The sequence below is a fragment of the Triticum dicoccoides genome, chromosome 6B (assembly GCF_002162155.2).
Source record: "Triticum dicoccoides isolate Atlit2015 ecotype Zavitan chromosome 6B, WEW_v2.0, whole genome shotgun sequence".
Lineage (NCBI taxonomy): Eukaryota > Viridiplantae > Streptophyta > Magnoliopsida > Poales > Poaceae > Triticum > Triticum dicoccoides.
The window spans coordinates 303,791,499-303,797,498 of NC_041391.1; positions in this window are offsets into that span (position 1 = coordinate 303,791,499).

Here is a 6,000-nt window from a genome sequence, read left to right on the forward strand (position 1 = left end):
GTCGAGGAATGATAACAAGTCACACCCAGCCGTGGAGTCAACAATCTGGTCGATGTTCGGCAACGGGAAGGGATCCTTTGGACAAGCTTTATTGATGTCTGTGTAATCATTACACAGTCTCTACTTCCCATTTGCCTTGCGCACCACTACCAGGTTGGCCAACCACGTCGGATGGAGCACTCCCCTTACCAAACTTGCCGCCTCTAGTTTTCTGATCTCCTCCGTGATGAACTCCTGCCTCTCTAGAGCTTGCTTCTTGACCTTTTGCTTGATGGGTCATGCATGAGGACAGACAGCAAGATGATGCTCAATCACTTCCCTGGGAATGCCGCGGATGTCGGAGGCTTGCCATGCAAACACATCGACATTTGCCTGCAGGAAAGTGACAAGCTTGCTTTCCAATTTGCTGTCGAGGGTGGAGCTTATGGTAAAAGCTCCCCCCGTACCGTCCTCCTTGACGGAGACCTTCTTGGTCTCTGGTGGTGTAGCTCTGGACTTCTTGCTCTTGCCAGCGAAGCTCTCTGGCACGTCCTCAACTAGAGCGCAACACCCTGAAGAGGTGCGCTTGCCAAAATGGGTGCGAGGTGTCTCGCCGGTCTTCTTCCCCCCCGGGGCTCCCTCGGCAGGAGCAGGTGCCTTGGCGGCAGCTGCTGCAACTACTTCCCGGTAGAGTTGGTCAGCGCAAATCAACGCTTATTTTTTGTCGGAGGGGACGGTGATGATGTTCATCGGCCCAGGCATCTTCAGCGTGTTGTAGGCGCCATGAACTTGGTTAGTGTCGGGCGGCCGAGGATCCTGTTATAGGGCAAGGGGATCTCGGCTTATCAAAGACGATCCTCTCCATCCTGTGGTTCAGCTCACCTCAGAACATCACGGGCAGCGTGACCTTTCCCTTCGGCTGGCTCCTCCCCGGGTTGACCCCTTGGAATGTGCCCGTCTCCTCGAGGTCTCCATCAGGGATCTGCAGCCTCTTGATCACAACAGGCGAGATCAAGTCTAGACCAGCCCCACTGTCCACCAGCATCCTCGCCACCTTGAGGTTGTGGATTGTTGGTGAGACCAACAATGGCAAGCACCCGATCGCAGCAGTGTGGTCAGGGTGGTCCTCAGTGTCGAATATGATAGGCGTGTTGGACCAACTCAGCGGCTTCCGTGCATCGAGCGACGGCTCCACCGCTATTATCTCACGCACCCACTGCTTGAGCTGGCGGTGGGATGTATGCAGCGGGGCGCCACCATCGACGCACATGGCTTATGTGGCTTTCTGGAACTCGTGGTCGCCGAACTCATCGTCCTCGTCATGATCATCGTCTTCCTTCTTCTTCTTGTCGCGGCCCCGGGTGGGCCTCTCCTGCTGATTATCTTTGCCACAGCGGCCTCCCTGGCCGCCGCGCTTCTTGCCAGATCCCTCGGCACCCTCTTGGCCCTTCTCCTTGTCCCGCCGCTCATACTCAGCTTTCTACTTCTGAGCGAGCAGCTCCACTTGCCAGTAGTTCTGGAGATCGTGGCCTTTGGTGTGGTGGATCTTGCAATACTGATTGTCAGAGCCCCCTGGCTTATCGGCAGCCGCCAAGGACCGGCAAGAGACACACCCGGCAACCTCCTTGCCGGGGTCACTCACCTTGGGTTTCTTGGTGGCGCCGGTGTCATCGGACCCCTCGACGGCAAGCACGGCCTTGCCCTTGCGCTTCCTGTTATGGCGCCGGTCCTTCTTCGCCGGGGTGGCGGTATCATCCGTGGAGTCGGTTTCCGTGTCGGCGTCTTCGGCAGGGTACTTCCCTCCCTCTTCAGCGCGAGCGCACCGATCAGCCAGAACATAGAGTTCGGCCACATCCCTGACCTTGTTCATCGCCAGCTCTTCACGCATCTTACGATTGTGCACATTCTGATGGAATGCACTGATCATGGCGTCTGGATGAATGTCGGGGATGTTGTACTGCACTCGGCTGAACCTTTGGATGTACTTGCGCAAGTTTTCTCCTTCCTTCTGGGGGATGATATGTAAATCACTAGCCTGGCCATGAGCTTGGTGGCCTCCGATAAAGGCGCCAACAAACTCATGACACAGATCCGCCCAAGAAGAAATGGAGTCTACTGGCAAGTGCATCAACCATGACATAACATTGGGCTTGAGTGCCAACGGAAAATAGTTGGCGAGCACCTTATCGTCGCGAGCCCCGGCAGCTTGCATCGCGATGGTGTAGATGCTGAGGAACTCCGACGGGTGAGTCTTGTCATTGTACTTCTCACCAACATCGGGCTTGAACATGCGGTGGGAGGGCCACTGGAACTGCCGCAGCTCACGGGTGAAGGCCGGACAACCCACCTCGTAGGGCAGGCCACCGTAGCCTCCCGGTGCTGGGTGGTCTGTGGTGGTCCCTGCCCGCCTGTCTGACTGGTGGCTTGTGTCACGCCGGAGCTCGATGGTGGTTCGAGCGTCTTCATGATCTCGCTCTCAAAGAACTTGGCGTTGGTCGCGGTGGGTTCGCGAGTCAGACAACGCTATGGAGATATCATCACGAGCGTCGTTGCGACGGACCGACACCCGCGGTGGCCAGGATGGAGGAGGGGAGTGCACCGTCGCTGCATCGCCTCCGGCCCGACCTCCGTCGGCATGCGGTGGCTGGACGGAGCGACGGCCTGCGGGCCCGCCGGCCGCAACTCATCGTTGTTAGCGATGTCGACAAGGCTCTGGACGATGGCCCTCCATTCGTCAAGCTTCTATGCAGCGGGAGGAAAGTCGAGGAGCTGCTGTGCGCGTGCTACGCTTCTGCTGGCGTGGGCGGCGGTGAAAGCTATGTGGACTGCGATGCGCATCGACTTCTAACCGCATTAGAAGGAGCCCCATCACGACCCCGCAGGCGTCCGCTACTTCCACCAGCACCTCGGTGGGCATACTGGCCCTCCTCATCATGTGAAGGGCGCATGGGACTCTTCCCAGGGCGGCGCCCAGGGTTACCAGCAGGGCGGCAGTGCTCATCGCGCACGACCTGAGAAGAGCGCGTTGTGGGCGCCAGCGTTGGCATCTTGGAGGTCGCCGCACCGCCGTTTGGCGGCACGACGACGCCCCTGGAGGGCCCTGCGCGGGGGGCCCGACTCCGTCTCTGGAGCCCGCGACACGTGGCTCGTCGCCTGGCATACGAATGACGCCGCTCATCAGGCCTGGACTACTAGGGTGATGTGGATGTTCGCGGGCCGCGCCACGGGTTCTCTCCGCGACTAGCGCTACTGGTCCGCACCGGTACTGGCAGTTTGGTCCTGGACTAACCGATCTCCTTGGTCGTCTTCTTCTTAGGAGCCATGGCGATGAAGAACTGCTAGGCCAACTACTAGACCAGATTCTCAAAATTGCACCCCCTACTGTGACACTCCAAAAATTTTGGTGGTTTGTTTTTCAAAAGAGCCTTGCTTGGTTTGAAAGAAGGTCATTTAAACCCTTCCTAAAAACCATCTTCTAAGTTTGCCCTCTCAAAAATCCTTTTCTTGGATTTAGTTTCTTTTAAAAAGAAAACCCTTTTAGTTTTGGGCTTTTATTTGGTTTTGATCCCTTCTAAATTTTACCATGCCATCTATGGTGAAATTTTCCCAAAACCTCCCCTCCACTTTGGTACAATCCAAACATTCTGTCCAAACAAATAAAATCCATTTTTTGGATTTTATTCCAACTATTTCCCCTCCCAATATAAATCTGTCTTTTCTTTTGAGCCTAGGTGGATTGCAAAGCAAGTACCCTAATGCTTTTGATTTTTGACCCCAACTCAACACCCTTGGATAGTCCTTTGTACCCACAACCCAGAACCATCTTGATCCACTCTTCTCCTGTTCAAATATTTCAAATTTCACTCTCTGCAAGTTTGGACCAGATTTGCCAAATTTGGTTAAATTCATATCTACACCACTCCAAAAATTCTACAAATATTCAGGCAGCCTCTAGATGCAATGAGAGGCCCCTCCACCAAAAACCAGCTCAAGGAAAAATCCATACACACTAGAATCATTCTGTTGAACACCTTGCATACACTATTTCAGTCCATCTTCAGTTAAATTCAGAATTTCAGTGTCAATCTTCGACAGAATTCAGTCACAAGCTCATAGTGCAGTTGGCATGTAGCTCACGGCCTGGCTTGCTTGTCCGGAGCCTCACACGCACGCTTGGCGCCTTCCTGGCGTCGGTGGCGCCCTGGCCCGCCTGCGCCGGCGTGTCTTGCGGCAGCCGTATCACCGTAGCGGCCGACAGGGAGCAGAACGGCGGCATAACACCGTTTGGCGCCGCCCAAACCCCCTGGTGGCCCTGCGTGGCCATTTCCTCGCCAGCGCACGCATGCAGTACCGTCGCCGTGGCGCGACACGCACAGAGCGCGCTCTCTGCCACCGACGGGCCCGCGCCGCCCCGTTCCGTCGAGCTCCCCCTAAACAACCCAACCCCGACGCGGTTAGCATCTAAACGGAACCAGGGAACACCCACGATGACACTCAACCTCTGAACCCTCCCGTGCAACCACTGCGCCGCCGTAATCACCTCGCCGGAGAACCCCGTTCTCAGCAACCGCCTCGGGGCGGCTATATATAGCACCCCGAGTTTGCTCTCGCCTCCGCACGACTCCACCATCTCACCAGACCCCGCCCGGCCACTGAACGAGCGTCGAGGGGCCTTTCCTCCTCGACTCCGGCCACCTCCGTCCGCCTCGGGCTCCGGCATCGTTCTCTCCGGTGAGAACCCCTCCACCGCCCTACTTTCGACCGTAGCCTCGTACCACCTCTAGTAAGATAACCCCCACCTCCATTTTGACCTCGCAGCTCTCTCCGGCGAGATCCACGACCACCCGAACCGCCGTCCGCCAGAGCAAGCGTCGCCGCCGATGTGGTACTCGCCGGCGACCACCACCACCTCCCACAGACGCGGAAGGGCGCACTAATCACGAAGGTACACCCCGATCATCTTACCTCGTCGTGGATCGCCGCCGGCGACCACCGCACCTCTCGGCGCCGTCGCGCTCTATTTTCCCTCGTTTGAAAATTCAAACCTGACGGGTGGGACCCGCCCGTCAGCCTCTCCTGTGTTTTTTCGAATCGTTTACTGAAAGTGTACTCTGGCAAATACGCTTCCGCTCTGAACCGTTTTTCTGTATTTTTCTGCAAAGCCCCCTGGAAGTTTTCTATTTCATTACAGATGAGTCCTTGGGTTAAAACCCTTATAACTTTTTAACAGAAAGGAATTTTTGAGTGATTCTTTTTTTGTAATCTTCAAAATTTTGTCTAGTTTTTTTATCATATTTATTTGAAAAATATTTGGAACACTTTTCTGTACACTCGCGGTATTTACGTTACGTGCATATTTTTCTTATACCGTATATTCCGGAGGAAGCGATGGAGCTGCAAACTTCGCACAGTTAGACTCCGACTACTCCGAACCAGGCAAGCATGTTTGAACTCTTGATATGATGAGTGTTGTTGCATGTTTGCATTGTAGCATGGTCATGGCATGTTTAGGAACATCACTTTAAATATTATGTTTCATGCACATAATCGGAAAGTAAGTTTCGGAAAGCATTATGTTCTTGGATACATATTTGCATAGCCATGTGTTGGCATGAGGATGGGTAAGATGGCAGTGTTGTGACATGCCAGGCTTAGGCCAGTCCTTTTTGACAGCAGTGTCAACATGATCAAATCATATTCCCTTCATTTCCTTCCTGTGCTGCCACATGTTTTCCGCAAGGGATATGGCATAGTAAGTTGCAACCATTTTCCTGGTACACACCAAGTAGAGAGGCCGGGATGAGGGTTGCATGGCCCTGGATTAAAGCCCGTCATCCGGTCAGGGGGCATGGGTGTTTCCGGTTGGGACCGAGAGGGGGCCACCCCTTAGAGCACGCGTATAGAAATTTGATCCCATGCTATTCGAGGTTGTGGCCTCCCCGTCTCAAAGTTTTTCTTGGACGTTGTCCAGGGTGATTCCTGGCATCGTGAGGTGAAGTGGGTGTGTACTAGCTAAATGTG